The 17,501-nt window shown below is 38.6% G+C and overlaps 1 pseudogene; it reads left to right on the top strand.

The window, feature by feature from the left end:
* Window positions 1-14,920: 14,920 nt before the first annotated feature.
* Window positions 14,921-17,389, top strand: LOC137394417 (trichohyalin-like; annotated as a pseudogene).
* Window positions 17,390-17,501: the final 112 nt, after the last annotated feature.

Raw genomic sequence — 17,501 nt, 5'->3', positions numbered from 1 at the left:
TGACCAAAGCTGTTGAACTGTAAGCTTTGGCTTTTATTACTTTGGCAGCTTCTCAGTCAATTTTGTCACTCAGTTTAGATGGAAACGTTTCAAGAAGTTGTTGCAACCCAAAAAACTATTCTGTGCAGGTCAATACCAAAAAAATTATTTATGATAAAGTAGGCCAGGCAACCGCAGAGATCTAAATCTCCATTCCTGTAATTCACCCTATCTTAGTATTTAACTTATTGGATCTTCCCTGCTGCTTCAGGGATCGTCATCCCAGATACGAGCAAGACCGGATCAGAAATCAAGACCTGCAAAAAGGACTCGGATGTCAATTGAACGAGTTAAAAATATCAATCAGTGAGTTACCTTTGTTACAGTGGCAAAGCATTTTGTTTTCTGTTTGTCGGTCTAATCATTTCAGCTGTTTTTAATTGAAAAACTACTTTTTGAACACATTTTAGGTTTAGGTATGCACCAGTAAGCGCGGAACCAAATTCCGCTATTATAGAAAGGGCTGGCCATAGCATCAAAATTTATGGTCCTCTGAGTGTTACCATACGCCCAGAAGAGACACTGATCCAACATACCAGCACGAACAGGTATGAGACGCACATACAGTCCGTTTCTGTTTAGCAGAGTAATCTGTGTAACACAACGTGAGTTTGAAAGTTGACTGGCAACAACATTCACGTTACAGTTACAATAATACTTCAACTTACAAGTGCTCCAACTTACGAGAAACTTGAGATACGAGCCAGCTGTCAAGCAAGTTTTAGCACCAACATACGAGCCATGTTTGAGATACAAGCACTTGAGTCTGTTGCCAAGTATGCCAGATGTGTTTTATGAGAACAGCATCACTCTGTATTTTCAACTGCTCAGGTTATACTTTTGTACCGTGTTTTTTGTGGGCGATTTTCTGTGCAGAATTATGTGAATTAAACGTAGTTTGCGTAGACCGAAAGTTTGCCAGTAAAATGAATGATAATACAAAGAAAAAGCAAATTATAACAATTGATATTAAACGGAAAATTATGGAAAAATATGCAAAATGTGTATGCGTGATTGAGCTAGCTCAGCAATATGACAGAAATACATCCAAAATTATCAAACAGAAGGACATTTAGTTCGCAAAAGGGCTAACCATAGTTTCTAAACAGTGCATCCGATCTTCACGACCGCTGATGGCATTGGACAAGCAATTGGCCGGTGACAGCGTAACTGAAACGATGCTATGTGAAAAGGCCGGTGCTATCTGTCAAAACTGTAAAAGAGACATTCGGACAAGTTGGCTAGTGGTCGTGCATTAACCCTTTGTGACGACACCTGTGTTCGTCCTAATCGCAACATGTTGAAAGGGCGACAAAGGCAAACGTCCTTAGATAGGTTTATCTTAAAACGGCCAGCTAGTCGTGAAAGCAAAACAGAGAAAAAATTAGCTAACCAGCAAGAAACTTCAAACTATGAACGCCGAAAAAGTTTTAATTACGTCAAATTTAAAATGAAAGTTTGCTTTTAGGTTTGCTTCTAAGTTTGTCTTTTAAGACTTTGATAAAATCCAAATTTATCAAAGTCAACTGTTGTAATGAAGGATAACTTATATCTCCATCCCTGGCAAATGCTAGCGTTAACTGCTATTGTATGTATTTAATTTTACATTTTAATTAATCACATTTCCTTGCACTATTTTTGATTTGTTGCTTTTTTAAAGCATGTGGTACGTTAGGACAATAACTAACATGTTCTTTATGTTACAATATTTTGTTTTGAGTGTTTTCTTTGCATTTTTAGAGTATTAAAACCAATCAATATATATTTAATTGTTTTAAATATAAATAAATTGCACCAACATGCGAGTAAATTGACATACAAGCTCATTCTCGGAACGCATTAAGCTCGTAAGTCGAAGTATGACTGTATTTGATATCAAAAGATTCACCAGGTCTTACTCTGTTGTGTTGTAGGTGCAAAATATGTTGGAATGTGATTGCAAGCTCTTAAAAGCTTAAAAACGCTTTTCTAACTTACACAAAAAGGTTCGTGTTTAAGTTGGAAATCCCAAACAAAGATTAAAATATTAAACTTTAGGCTAATTTTATAGAAAAATCTTGAAACGACACTGCCATAAAAGTCTTAAAGACCGTTGGTTATGTTATCAACGAATAATAAAATTCAGCTACTAGCAATTGCTGGTAAGTCGTAAAAATGTGTCTACGGCGGTCGTCCATAGAAAACGCATAAATGAGTCTACTTCAGTGAAAGTGTTGAAAACGTTGGAGTTGCCACTGTTTGTGATAGTAAACATGTGCATTTTCTTCCGCAGCTGAGTTACTTTTTTCAGCTACAAGTACTACAGAACTACAGCTCCTAGAGAACTTGCATGGGTACTGTTACTGTGTTTTACCTACTAAATTTTTACATCGAAAAGGTTAGTACTTCTTATTCAATGTTCTATTATCTATGAATTGCCACACCACCACTACTTGAAAAGTTGGATTTGCAACTGTTCGTGATAGTAAGCTTGTTCATTTCCTTCCACAGCTGACTTACTTTCACTTTTTTCCAGCTACAAGTACTATAGAACTGCAGCTACTACAGAACTTGCACGGGCACTCCGAGCGTTGCGGTAGGCGACGGTGAGAAGAAAGCGAGCAGCGTATATGACAACAAAGCACACCATCTCATTCAATTTTTGAAACCCTTGAAGCAGTACAAAGCCTCCAAAAAACCTACTGCCCAAACACAAGAACAGATTGATTCCCGTAAAGATAGAGACCGAATTCGCAAAGCAGCAGCTAGACGAGCAAAAACTGCAGAGCAAACACAGCTATGCCCACAACAAAACAGAACTGCTACTGCAGCTGCTAGAAGTGCAGAAACTGCAGAACAAACACAGCTACGCCTACAATGAAACAGAACAGCAGCTGCTAGAAGAGCAGAAACCGCTGAACAAACACAGGTACATCGAGAGCAGGCCAGAACAGATGCTGCAGCTGCTAGAAGTTCATAGACTGCTGAGCCGACAAAGCAGCGACTCAAACAGCACAGAGCAGCCACTGCAGTGGCCAGACATACAGAAACATCCGAGCAGATGCAGCGGCGACAAGAACATGATGCACTAGTTACAACAGCTGCTCGGCGAGCTGAATTTTCAGAGCAGATGAAACGGCGACAACAGCGAGATGCACTAACTACAGCAGCTGCTACCAGGCGCCGTGTATGGACAGAAAACTTTGCACTTGACTACAGTCCTGCAACACAGTATAGGGTTGAATTTTTTTATGGGACGAATGTCCAAAAATGCTCCAGATGTAATGCCTTACGTTGAAAAGGCGAGAGGCCATATTTGTAGTTTATATAGTAGATTTTATTGATAATAAATTTTATCAACAACCGCATTACTGCTGCACAGTTTTCATATGCCATGTCAAAACACAGGCTATAGACAAAGAACTGGTGAGTCATGATTAGTGTTTTAAGCATGAAGAAGTCTCAATTCAATAAATGTGTGCGATAGCTTAGCAGTGCAATAGCAAAATATTTTCTAGAATTTCTTAAAATGAGTAAAGTTAAAATATGTACAACTTTTCAATACTGCCAGTTTGAAGAACGTCAGTTTGCCTAGAAATGTCAAGTTCATAATCAGTTCTGTGTACAAAATTAGGTAACTCCAATTTGAGGGGTTCCATACTGATGCATTGTAGACTAGCTGTAAAACACATTGCATATTTCCATTGTTCTCTCCAACATTATTGACATGTACGACTGCATACATGTATGTGTATGCAGTCTGATCAGCACAAATATTTCACTAGTTTGCATGTTTGGAGTTGTTTTACAGTATGACAGACAGACATATAAAATATAGACATATAGACAGACAAAATAGAGAAGTGTTGTTGCTCTACTTTGGTAAACCTTGATACGAAGATGTTGCTGATGATTTGATTTATGGAGCGGAAACAGGCCCTTCAATTGCTCCATCTCTCTTCAGTCAGGCAGACTTGCCAGAGCTTCCTGCTGTCGTAGAAGAAAACACCCGTCAACCACTTTCAGGTTCTGCTCTACTTTCCCCACCATCTAGTAATGTTGCTCCGCCTCCTCCACCAACAGCTGCAGCTCCACCTCCAGCGAATGTTCGTTCTTCACCGATTGGTATACCGCTTCCTCCACCAGTACCTCCACCAGCAGGTTATTTTTTTTACTCATATAAAAGTAGGATTGTGACATGTTGGATGTGTATTTAGATGCTTGAGGTGATAGAGTTGGTCAAGTGGTGACATGGTAGAGTTAGTAGAGTGCTGTGTGGTACAGTTGGTAGAATATTGAGTGGTTTCACAGGTTGAGTGTCAAGGTTGAGTGTCAGTTATAATATTTGTGTCAAACAGCTTTTGCCAAATTTCTAACGCTCAAATGTTGGGACTTTCCTAAATACCCCTGCATCTGTGCTTACATGTATATGTCTATTTTGTAAAGATTATTGGACTGTCTATGAGGAGCTACTGAACTGTTCATTAGCTATGTTAGCTCCAGTCATATGGCTGCCTTCAAGTCACACTGAGTTGTTTAAGTCTAGAGACGAGCTGTCAACACATCTAGCTTCTCTACTCTTGACTTATAAACAGCCATCCTACATCCCTAGAATATGTATCAGCTCTGTCACTTGTAATAATAATAACATCATATATCTTTTTTACTGTACTCTATGACAAGTTAGGTAAAATGGATAACAAACTAACCAAGTTTTCTAGGTGTCGAGTCATCACAATTTAGAGTTGTTTTCTCTGTTTGTTTGTGTTTATATATAGCTGATTAACAAGCCCTATGATCATCTTTAAACTTTAAAATGCAAAATAGAGTAAAAAATAGAGTAAACAAGAGTTTTAATGAAGGAAATCATTGATTATTTTACCCTTCATACATCCCAAGAAAGTTCTGTAAGACTTTCTACATAAATAAGTACAATATAATGTATTGTTTATTACAAGCATGTTTTGCCTTCCTCTATGACAAAATACAATATTTTACAACATTCATTGCAATGTTATCTAAATATATTACTGCTTTACCTAACTCATCATTAACTTATCTCATCAACTACCACTGATGTTGCAGCAGCTCCTCCAACTCCTATGGAAAATCCTCCGTCAATGCCTGCTGCCTCAACAGATGCTTTCCCTACACCACCTGTATTGCTGCCTGAACCCAAGGCTGATGATGCAGAAGGAGGAGGAGGGGGCAGAGATGACCTTTTAGATGCTATCAGAAATGCTGGAGGCAAGGCTAAGCTAAAGAAAGCGTCTGAAAGAAAGGTACTTTTTGCCCCACTAACAACAACATGACTTGCTGAGTTGTGTTTAGGACTACAGTCTTACCTCGACATATGTGTGCACCAACATATGTGTGCCCCAACATACGTTTGCCCCAACATACGTGTGCCCCTTTATGTTAAGTTACATAGCGTTTCAAAAGTCTAGTTTACCGTACTCATTGCTGTAAATTCTCTCCCAAGTCGCCGTTAGCTACTAAGTCTGTCTTAAAGGTAAGAATTCCATACAGTTCTGTACATAGCAATGTTACATTTTATTGCAGGTCACAACTACTAAATAAGCATTTGTTACTTTGTAATTGTAGGTACTGAATTAAAACAATTAAAAAAAACGTATTTTTATCATAGTATCTTGTTTTTAGGATTTTTTATAGTATTAGAGCTGATTAATTTGTCCTTAGTTATTTTATATTGGAATCCTTGCATTGGTATATAAAAACCTTGACAAACAAGCATTAACATCGACAACGCAAATGCGTTCCAAAACGCATTTGCGTACATGAATGTTGAAGCATGACTGTAACTGTAAAATATAACCATCTGGTTGTTCGCTCTGGGGATAGGATGTGTAGTTGAGGCAGTAGAACGGAACTTTCTATCAACTTATTAGAACTCTCTACTAACTTATTAGAACTCTCTACTAACTTATTAGAACTCTCTACTAACTTATTAGAACTCTCTACTAACTTATTAGAACTCTCTACTAACTTATTAGAACTCTCTACTAACTTATTAGAACTCTCTATCAACTTATTAGAACTCTCTACTAACTTATTAGAACTCTCTACTAACTTATTAGAACTCTCTACTAACTTATTAGAACTCTCTACTAACTTATTAGAACTCTCTACTAACGAATAGCAGAATTATGTGATTTTTTAACTCGGTTTGTCAGCTTGCATGCTTAGTTTTATGAGGTGTATGGATTTTACAAGTTTGAAGATGAAAAAAACTATTTTATTCATAGTTATTTTGAGGTAAGTTTATAATTTACCTGTATTAGTCTGTCATTTACTTAATGGTACATTAGAGAGATGCTAGCAATAGGTTTCAGAGCTGCCGTTAAAATAACTCACAATGTTTGAGATCTTATTAACCCTGACTACTATCTTAATTAGAAACTGAATTGATTTTTGTTGACAAAGTTGCAAGTTTTAAGATTAAGCGTTACAGAACTTGTGTAGATTTGCTTTTGCTATCAGCTGATGTTATGTTTACTGTTGAGTCAACATTGACCAATTTACATGAAATTCCTTCAGTTATATCAGACTTTGGAATGCGGTATGTCTGAATTTTTTTCAGGTTGAGAAGAAAGAGAAAGTTGCATCTGGTGGAGGAGAAATAGATCTGATGTCAGACTTGGCAAGCAAGATCGCTCTCAGGAGACGAGGCATCGCCGGTTCATCTAATACTGGTGGGACTTCCTGTTTTATGTTCACTTCATCTAATGATCTCCCTCATTACCTGCCATAGAGATTCTCTTTGACAACAACCAATGTATTTCTTTGTTTCTCTCTACAGTGACTTAGCACTTTTGTTCTTGTTATAATTTACTTGATGCTTTCTATTTAGCTGCCGAAGAACGTGAATCTGTTGCCCTGCCTCAACCAATAGCCCCACCCACTGATATGATGTCCAAAATGTCAGAACTGATACCCTACAACCCTGTGGCTGATGATGATGATGATGAGTGGCAGGATTAACATATCTCTGCTCATGTGAAATTGTCCTCTCCTGCATCTTTTATATTACTTTCTGTGACTCATCTTCAACATAAATATGTGTCATAAAGTGGTGGTGCAATGTGACAGGTTCGATATATCTGGTGTTGTGATTGCATCCTGATGTCTGCAAAAGACTAAGAGTTAAGACGTCCAGGTGTAATATTACGGCTAACTATGTATAAATAATGTACCCTAGGACACTTATATTTCGCTAGTATTTAGTTTCGTGAGTAGCACACAGAGTAAAATTTCGCTGCAACTTAATTTCGCAGCTCTGATGAGTGCGAAAATATAGTGATGTGAAAATAAATACAGTGGAACAAACAAATTAGATTCCTCAGGTCCGGTCGTCTGGTAAAAAAAGTTGTTATATTTGCGACTAGTTTGTATTTGTAACCCGCAGGTATAAATGTATGGCAGAAATCGATAATTCAACGTGATCGCTTGCTGCCATTTGTTTCTTGGACTATCAATGACGTCTCGGTCCTTTCCGTCGTGACCGATATGGTACCAATATTAGATCTCAGGTATTTATAGCAAGCGATGGCCATGGCACGTTTTGAGTTCACAATATTTCAAATTTAAAAAAAATCAAATACAGTACATGTCTCATAAAAAAGAAAATAGATAACAACCAACATCACAACCAGAACTGTATAACATGGTTAGACCTGGTGAGGGTTGTTATCGTTTTTGGTTGGCAGTAAAATTCATCACTACAATAAGTATTATTTAATTGTATGACTTCACCTACCAGACTTTCATCCTCATCAGTTACAAATTCGGTGACTAAACTAATATCATCATCTTCTTCGTTTGTCTTGGCTTTTCCAAAAAAACTTGTTATCTTAATTTGCTTTGCCATGCTGCTCATTCGGTGTATTAACGAATTTACTAGAAATTTCCCAATGAGCTCAATCACACACAAAATTATCTGCATTTCTAATATCACGATTTTGTTGTGGATATCAATGAACTACAGGGCCGTATTCCCTTGGACAGATGGCCGGCTAAGACGCCCCAACTTTTTAGGAATTTCATAGTCCAACGGCTATAGAAAGGTTTTTATCGCTGTAGAATATCACTTTATTCGAAGCCATAGATACAAACATCAACTTTTAGTAGTTCTTAGGCGTCATTATTATCTTCATCAGCGGCAAAATATTCTTGTTAACGACTTTTATAAAGGTTTGCAAAATATCAAGTTTTAGCAAACATCTGCTTGCCCATATCCTACTTAATGAACTTGAAATAAAATCGGCAAAAATGATCTTTGTTAAAACGCTTAAAAAAAGATGTCTTCTTTCTGAGCTTTTTAACTGCATACAAGTTTTGCCTGTTTTAATTTTAAAACGTTTTGTCAGTCACATCAGCTAAAACAAAGCAAATCTCAAAAAATAGAAAAATGTTGATACTTGCCAATAAAATTTTTTAAAACTTCACGTGAGAGGCCCGGCTGAGGCCCTACATAAGAGAAACCTGTTGGGAGCTTACATCACCCCCCCCTTCTCCACACCCCAGATGTTCATAACTAGTCGTCTAACATTAGCCCCCCAACTTGCAACCAGTGAATACAGGCCTGCGTAGAACATAGCTATTTAATTTCGAATTTTCGCTAGTTCGTTATGATAGTTTAGTTTCGCGCATGAATTTTTCGCGTGATGATGACTCCGCGAAAACGCGAAAGTTAGATGCCGCGAATACTTAAGTGTCCTAGGGTAGTGTCTATATAATAATGTGCAAAGGGTTGCTGTGAAAGTATAAAAGAATCCTTTAACGCCGACTTGTAGACATGCACGCTGTAAACTGAATTGTTATGAACTCGCTGTATTAGCTGCAGTCAGACTAGTTATACCTTCTTACAATTATTCTAGAAAATTCCAGAAAATCCATTCAGGAAAAATCTAGTAATAGAACAATATTATGCTAAATTTATGATCATGACTCATCAAAACATGTACATCTACACATATGGAGGGCTAATAATAATCCACTGTGCTATCATCACCATCATCAGCGTATTGCGCAATATTTAACAACTTGTCATTGGTGGTATGATACGGGACAAAAACAGTCAGCTCATGATAGTCTATGAATGAGATAATTTTGTTTTCTGTAGCTGAAATATTATTAAAAATGTTATGATAATATCAACAAGCCTATCCTACTATACTGTCTCACAGCCCACCATTAGCTAGCTAAAAACCTAAAACAAGTTGCATGACAACCTGTGCCATTTAGGTTCTTAGTTAGCCAGTTGAGAAAATGTTAAAAAATTCGCAGTAGAGACTCTCTCAATACCTCAGAATTATAATACGAGGGTCAGTCAATAAGTAGTGGGAGTTTTGTCACAATTTCTGTTCTATTTTATCTAGCAAATTAATGCTTTCTAGACTTTTTATAAGTAGGAGTTGTCATCACACCCCCTTTTTGATATCACTAACTGTATATTTGAACTTTTTGTCACGCTGAAAGCATGCTCACTCAGAGAGCAAAGAGCTGTTATAAGATTTTTAGCAGCTGATAGTGTAAGACCAAGTATCATACACGGTACAATGACGAACTAAGCGTGGAAAGCTGTATGTCACAAACAGCTGCTATAGATAGGACGGTTGATAAATTCCAAAATATGTGAGAAGAAATTACCTATGAGCCAAGAAACAGTAGACCAGTGGAGGTTGTTAACTATACACACAGTAGATGAAGTAAAAAAACTGATTAACTTTGATATAAGACTCACTACAGATGATGTTGCTGAGACCATGAACATTTTACATAAAACTGCACAAAATATTGTCCATGAAAAGCTAGCCTTCAACAAAGTCAGCGTATGCTGGATGCCTAACATGTTGACTGATGTTAACTGATCACAAAGCGCACTGTGTTATGGCTGCCAGAGAGTGCATAAAAAGACTCGAACTAAAAAGGCATGATTTCTTATCTAGGAATGTAACCACAGGTGAAAGCTCGATGTGTCATCGCCAACCAGAATCGAAAAGACATGGAAAAGAAGCCATGGAGTGGAAGGGTAGGACATTTTATGTAAAGAAGAAGTTCAAGTCAGAGAAAATGACACGGACAGTAATGCTCACAGTATACTGGGCAAGAAAAGGTATTATAATGTGGGATTTTAAAAGCCAAAGGAATTCTCAGAACTACTGTGAGCTTCTGGCTGTGGTGAAGCGTGACATTAGAATTAAGAGAAGATAATCCCAAGCTAGAGGTATAGTGTTTCACCAGGGTAATGCTTACCCACATGTCACTGCCCACACACTAAGCAAAATTGAGGAACAGGACTAGGAGGTATTAGCACACCCTCCTTATTGTCTAAATATAGTACCATTGAATTTTTATGTTGTTGGACTATTGAAGAACTACACGAGAGACGAGCTCTTCACTACTATGCAGCCGTCATTGAAGCTGCACTTAAACTAATTAGAATTGGCTACCAGAATTTTATTCTGCAGGAAGAGAGAGCCTTGTAGAAAGGTAGAACAAGTGTATAGAAGCTATGTTGAAAAGAGAAAAAAATGTAAAACTTTTAATGTAATAGAATGCTGAGAAAATTCTCACCGACTCTTGTATGCATATGCAATATTTTTGTAGCATATCATAAATGTTATATTGTGTTTACAATCACTCCTGGAAAATTTGAACCCTTAAATCAACGCTTAATTGTTAGTGTTTGATAAAAGGAATAATCAAATATTGGCTTCGGAGTAGCATATATGTGCTGTTTTCCTACAAATGCAGGTTCTTGTTTGAGAAATATAATCAGAAGTGAGATTTTGTTTATTTGTATTTTAATTCTTAAGAATGTAATTTTCCAAAAAGTCACTTCAATCAAATATTTAATAGTCCAGATAGCTTGCATTACTATTGAATAGTTTACAGTTTGGTAGAATATTTTAGCTCTGATAATTAGTCACTTGCACAAGAATTGAATTCAAAAGTAAGCACTCAGCATGAGTAATGATAAGAATAGTGGGAGGAGAATGGTGCATCTGTTGAGGCTGGCTGAAGAAATTGGGGCAGCTAAAAAGAGAAGCAAAAAATACTCAAAAAACTGAAGCTACATTATCAAGCGTTTTATTTTGAACACGGTACTCAGCCAATGACTACAGTTTGACATTGCAGATGTTAAACCTTCTTCTAGATGTTTTTTGTTCTTTTGCTAATAGCTATACTTTAGATATCCGCAGAACGCAAATAATATATTCTGAGAAAATTTACGTTATAGGTATTTGTTACATGAAGAGATAGATACATGTACATAGCCTAATTTTTTTCAATATTTCCCCAATCTCACTCTTTTGGCTCTTCAAAAGAAAAAATAAGGCCAGCTTGTTAATTTAATGACTGCAAGTAACTGTAGTATTATTGGTTTGTATTGACGACTTTTGCCTTTTTTCATTGGTTTCGAGTGTATAATTATGGTAATTTTATCTTAATTTATGGAGATCGCACAACTTCAATGGCGATTTAAATCAATGTTATTGTAGTTTTTTCTACAGCTAAGTTTATGCTTGAAAACTGTCTAAAATAAAACAAAAAAAATAATAGGTACTCCGAATATCCAGAAGTGCCTGTTTTCTCTTTAAAGGAAAACGATTCGTTTAAAGGTAACAATGAGACTTTCATTATTCTAATTGACTTTGAAAACATGAACCAACTTGAAATTTTATGTTATATAGAAGGTTTACGATGCGATGCAAAAACATTACATAAAATATTTAAGTTCAGTAGAATTTATGTAGGAGGTTTTTGTTATAAGAGCATTTACTGTACTCCAATTTAGCTTTGTGAGTCAAAATATATGTTGTTCCAGTTTTGTCACGGGCTAAAGTGTGAGACTGATTTAATACTAAGTATGAAGTCAAACAGATAAAAAATGTTAAAAACTTTCTATTTGGTCAAGTAACAAAACACCCATTGAATATCTTTAATATTTCTCGCATCACCTAACACTAACATCAAGATGATTAAAGGAAAGGCTGAGGTCGAACCGTTTAACCCGAATAATTAAGCACCATAACTTCTCATTGGTGTCATCAACAGACTAGTGAAAGGTTGACAAAACTGAAATATCTAAACTGTTGGCATGATTGAACTTTCGTTTGACTCAAGTGTTTTAATCGCTATCATGTTTTGCTGACTTTAGTCTTAAAACATCCTCGCAGTCAGATTACTTCAAACATCAAAAACATTCGCAAATGATAGAAAAATATTGAGAATTTCAGATAAAATTAACTAAGCTACTTTGTAAGTAGATCTTTGAGCAATTGTTAGTTCAGATAATCTTAATCAGCAACAGTTGAAACATCACAATTTAACATTTTAGATTGGTAAATTGTGTATGATTCGTACAACTCTGAACTAAAAAATCTAAAATTTTCACTAATGATAAAATGCCTCACTTTTCAGAAAAAAATCATTAAGTCAACTTGTTGGTGAGCTATTTAAAACAACATTAAAAAATTAATGATCATATGAAAATATATTCGTAAGATCTTGACTATCATTTACCCAGTCGTAGACAAATGACAAAGAAAATTAAACAAAAGCTTTGTATAAATGCTCTTGACCAACTTGACTGAAAATGTTGCAAAAATTACATCGATTTTCCAATATTTTAATTTAATCACAATGTACTGAAAGTAAGTCTAACTTTGTGATATATGTTGATGAACAAACTCAAAACATCACCCTAAAACATATGAACTCTTTTAATGAACTCTTACCAGTATTTAGTGAACCAAACATAAATGATCCTTTTTATTAAGATTTTATAATAGATGATGTTGAATGTAAAAAGCTAACATTTGTTTAAATTTATTATAAAACCTTTTCAAAAAAGTTTCGTAGAGTATGATGAACCACATTTTTTAAAGACAAGATGCTGAAAGTTCTTGAGCCAGCTAATTTTTTTCTCATCTAAAAGATTCTTTTCTTAGATTTTTTCTATAAAAATTCTTTTTCTTATCTAATATGCAAAACTAGCAAGCTTTAAGTTCTGTCAGTTGTTCAATTAGAAATAAAATTATTTTCAGACTCAAAAGACGGCAGGAAGAACATACCTTAGTATAAAGTGGTGGTTAAAAAACCTATCTGATCAATTTTTTTATTTTTTCCTAATTCATTACTGTAATGAAGGGTTTATCATTTACCTGACAGCATAACTTTTTTATGACTATATTTGGTTGTCCAACAATTATTTTAACCGTTTATAATAAATTTTGATGGAGTTTTAGGTAAAAATTCCTTTCGTGTTGAAGCTATTCTTATAAACCACTTCTAAGTAAAATCCATAATTCAAACAGATTTTTCGGCTACTTTTCAAATTTTATAAAAACAAATTTGAGGTTTTGTCAATTTTTTGCATTTAAAAAATTGAACTTGAATAACTTGAGTTACCAGGATACTCGAATAGACTTGTATTCACAAATTTGTGAATCAAAATTTGTTTTGTTTACTGTATTAACATTTTTCTGAACGACTACATTAACCACGATTCTGCTGTTTACAATGCGGATACCAGACACTTACAAACACAGACATTGCACGTTATTGGGCAATAGTATTGCGCTTGGGCTGAGCTGACGCACTGGTCAAAGTAACGTCCACCTTTTAGGCAATCTTTTGGCTCTAGTACATTCAAGCAGTTGACTAAAATTTTAGAAACATTTCATAGTTTGTATCGACTTAAAATATAATGATAGAGAGTTTTTATTGCAAATTCTTTTAATGGTTATTTGATTCCACCACGCTAGTTCTTTTTTTCGTGGTCAACACAAGTTTCCAAAATGGCTGAAGCCCACTTGCTAATTGTCTCAATTGATATTTATTTCTGCTGAATATCTTTGGTCCCACATACAAACCTTTTCCCCAACCCTATGGATTCAAGTAGATAGTAATGTCTGCTCAAGCTCGAGTCTCCTATCAGGGACCTGAGAGTTTGAGCACTCTCTTCAAGATCTTAGCCGTTCTCAATCGTGTGCTTTTCTGCAACTCGCTTGTGTTGACTGTTGCCTGTATTTGGGAAAACTACAGGGAACAGGTGGAGCAAAGGACGGAACAGATGGAGCAGTGGAAGGAACAGGTGGAGTAGTGGAAGGAACAGATTGAGCAGTGGAAGGAAAAAGTGGAGGTGTGGAAGGAACAGATTGAGCAGTGGAAGGAACAGGTGTAGCATAGGAAGGAACAGATGAAACAGAAGGAGCAGATGGAGCAGTAGGAGGAGCAGATGAAGCAGTAGAAGGAACAGATTGAGCAGTAGATGGAACAGATGGAGCAGAGGACGGAACATATTGAGCAGTGGAAGGAACATATGGAGCAGTGGAAGGAGCAGGTGCAGTAGTGGAAGGAACAGATACATGTAGAGCAGTGGGAGGAGCAGATTGAGCAGTGGAAAGAACAGATGGAGCAGAGGAAGGAACAAATGGAGCAGTGGAAGGAACAGCTTGAGCAGTGGAAAGCACAGATGAAGCGGTGGAAAGAACAGATGGACCAGAGGACGGAACATATTGAGCAGTAGAAGGAACAGATGGAGCAGTAGAAGTAACGGATGGAGCAGTGGAAGGAACAGGTGGAGCATATGAAAGAACAGATGGAGCAGAGGAAATAACAGGTGGAGCAGAGGAAGGAGCAGATAGAGCAGTGGAAGGAGCAGATAGAGCAGTGGAAGGAACAGATGGAGCAGTGGAAGGAACAGGTGGAGCAGAGGACGGAACAGATGGAGCAGTGGAAGGAACAGATGGAGCAGTGGAAGTAACAGATGGAGCAGTGGAAAGAACAGATGAAGCGGTGGAAAGAACAGATGGAGCAGAGGACAGAACATATTGAGCAGTAGAAGGAACAGATGGAGCCGTGGAAGTAACAGATGGAGCAGTGGAAGGAACAGGTGGAGCATAAGAAAGAACATATGGAGCAGAGGAAAGAACAGGTAGAGCATAAGAAAGAACAGGTAGAACAGAGGAAGGAGCAGATGGAGCAGTGGAAGGAACAGATGGAACAGAAGAAGGAACAGGTGGAGCGGAGGAAGGAACAGATGGAGCAGTGGAAGGAACAGATGAAGCAGTGGAAGGAACAGGTGGAGCAGCAGAAGGAACAGATGGAACAGTGCAAGAAACAGGTGGAGCAGAGGATGGAACATATTGAGCAGTAAAAGGAACAGATGGAGCAGTGGAAGTAACAGATGGAGCGGTGGAAGGAACAGGTGGAGAAGAGGAAAGAACATAAGAAAGAACAGATGGAGCAGAGGAAAAAACAGGTAGAGCAGAGGAAGGAGCAGATAGAGCAGAGGAAAGAACAGATGGAGCAGAAGAAGGAGCAGATAGAGCAGTGGAAAGAACAGATGGAGCAGTGGAAGGAGCAGATAGAGCAGTGGAAGGAACATATGAAGCAGTGGAAGGAACAGGTGGAGCAGCAGAAGGAACAGATGGAACAGTGCAAGAAACAGGTGGAGCAGAGGATGGAACAGATTGAGCAGTGGAAGGAACAGGTGAAGCAGCGCAAGGAGCAGATGGAACAGATGAAGGAACAGGTGGAGCAGTGGAAGGAACAAGTGGAGCAGAGGAAAGAATAGATTGAGCAGCGAAAGGAACAGGTGGAGCAAAGGAAGAAACAGATGGAGCAGAGGAAAGAACAGGTAGAGCAGAGGAAGGAGCAGATATTGCAGTGGAAGGAACTGATGGAACAGAGGAATGAACAGGTGGAGCAGCGAAAGGAACAGTTGGAGCAGAGGAAGGAACAGATGATGCAGAAGTAGCAGATGGATCAGTGGAAGGAACAGGTGGAGCAGTGGAAGGAACAGGTGGAGCAGCGCAAGGAGCAGATGGAGCAGTGGAAGGAACAGGTGGAGCAGTGGAAGGAACAAGTCGAGTAGAGGAAGAAACAGATAGAGCAAAGGAAGGAGCAGATGGAGCAGAGGAAGGAACAGATGAAGCAGAGGAAGTAGCAGATGGAGCAGTGGAAGGAACAGGTGGAGCAGAGAAAGGAACAGATGGAACAGAGGAATGAACAGGTGGAGCAGCGAAAGGAACAGTTGGAGCAGAGGAAGGAGCAGATGGAGCAGTGGAAGAAACAGATGGAGCAGAGGCAGGAGCAGATAGAGCAGTGGAAGGAACATATGGAACAGAGGAATGAACAGGTGGAGCAGCGAAAGGAACAGATGGAGCAGAGGAAGGAGCAGATGGAGCAGTGGAAGAAACAGATGGAGCAGAGGAAGGAGCAGATAGAGCAGTGGAAGGAACAGATGGAACAGAGGAATGAACAGGTGGAGCAGCGCAAGGAGCAGATGGAGCAGTGGAAGGAACAGGTAGAGCAGTGGAAGGAGCAGATGGAGCAGAGGAAGGAAAAGATGAAGCAGAGGAAGTAGCAGATGGAGCAGTGGAAGGAACAGATGGAGCAGAGGAAGGAACAGGTGGAGCAGTGGAAGGGACAGGTGGAGCAGCGCAAGGAGCAGATGGAGCAGTGGAAGGAACAGGTAGAGCAGTGGAAGGAACAAGTGGAGCAGAGGAAGGAACAGGTAGAGCAAAGGAAGGAGCAGATGGAGCAGAGGAAGGAACAGATGAAGCAGAGGAAGTAGCAGATCGAGCAGTGGAAGGAACAGATGGAGCAGTGGAAGGAACAGATGGAGCAGTGCAAGAAACAGGTGAAGCAGAGGATGGAACAGATGGAGCAGTGGAAGGAACAGGTAGAGCAGCCCAAGGAGTAGATGGAGCATAGGAAGGAACAGGTGGAGCAGTGGAAGGAACAGGTGGAGCAGAGGAAGGAACAGATGGAGCAGAAGAAGGAACAGATGGAGCAGAGGAAGGAACAGATGGAGCAGAGGAAGGAACAGATTGAGCAGAGGAAGGAACAGATTGAGCAGAGGAAGGAACAGATAGAGCAGAGGAAGGAACAGGTGGAGCAGAGGAAGGAACAGATGGAGCAGTGGAAGGAACAGGTGGAGCAGAGGAAGGAACAGATGGAGCAGTGGAAGGAACAGGTAGAGCAGCCCAAGGGGCATATGGAGCATAGGAAGGAACAGGTGGAGCAGTGGAAGAAACAGGTGGAGCAGAGGAAGGAACAGATGGAGCAGAGGAAGGAACAGATGGAGCAGAGGAAGGAACAGATGGAGCAGAGGAAGGAACAGATTGAGCAGAGGAAGGAACAGATGGAGCAGAGGAAGGAACAGGTGGAGCAGAGGAAGGAACAGATGGAGCAGTGGAAGGAACAGGTGGAGCAAAGGAAGGAACAGATGGAGCAGAGGAAGGAACAAGTGGAGCAGAGGAAAGAACAGATGGAGCAGTGGAAGGAACAGATGAAGCAGTGAAAAGAAGAGAATAAACAGCTGAAGAAATATTAATGAGTGAGGAATAAAACAGGACGAGCCACTCTTTGTTTTACCACTTCTCATCCAAACAAGCAGCTGTAGATTACTTGTTTTGCTTCTGGACATACATAAGAGCTAGTTTTTT

This window comes from Watersipora subatra, chromosome 4 (genome assembly GCF_963576615.1).
Source record: "Watersipora subatra chromosome 4, tzWatSuba1.1, whole genome shotgun sequence".
Classification (NCBI taxonomy): domain Eukaryota; kingdom Metazoa; phylum Bryozoa; class Gymnolaemata; order Cheilostomatida; family Watersiporidae; genus Watersipora; species Watersipora subatra.
Note: the sequence above shows the minus strand (reverse complement) of the source record. Positions and strands in the feature narration are given on the sequence as shown.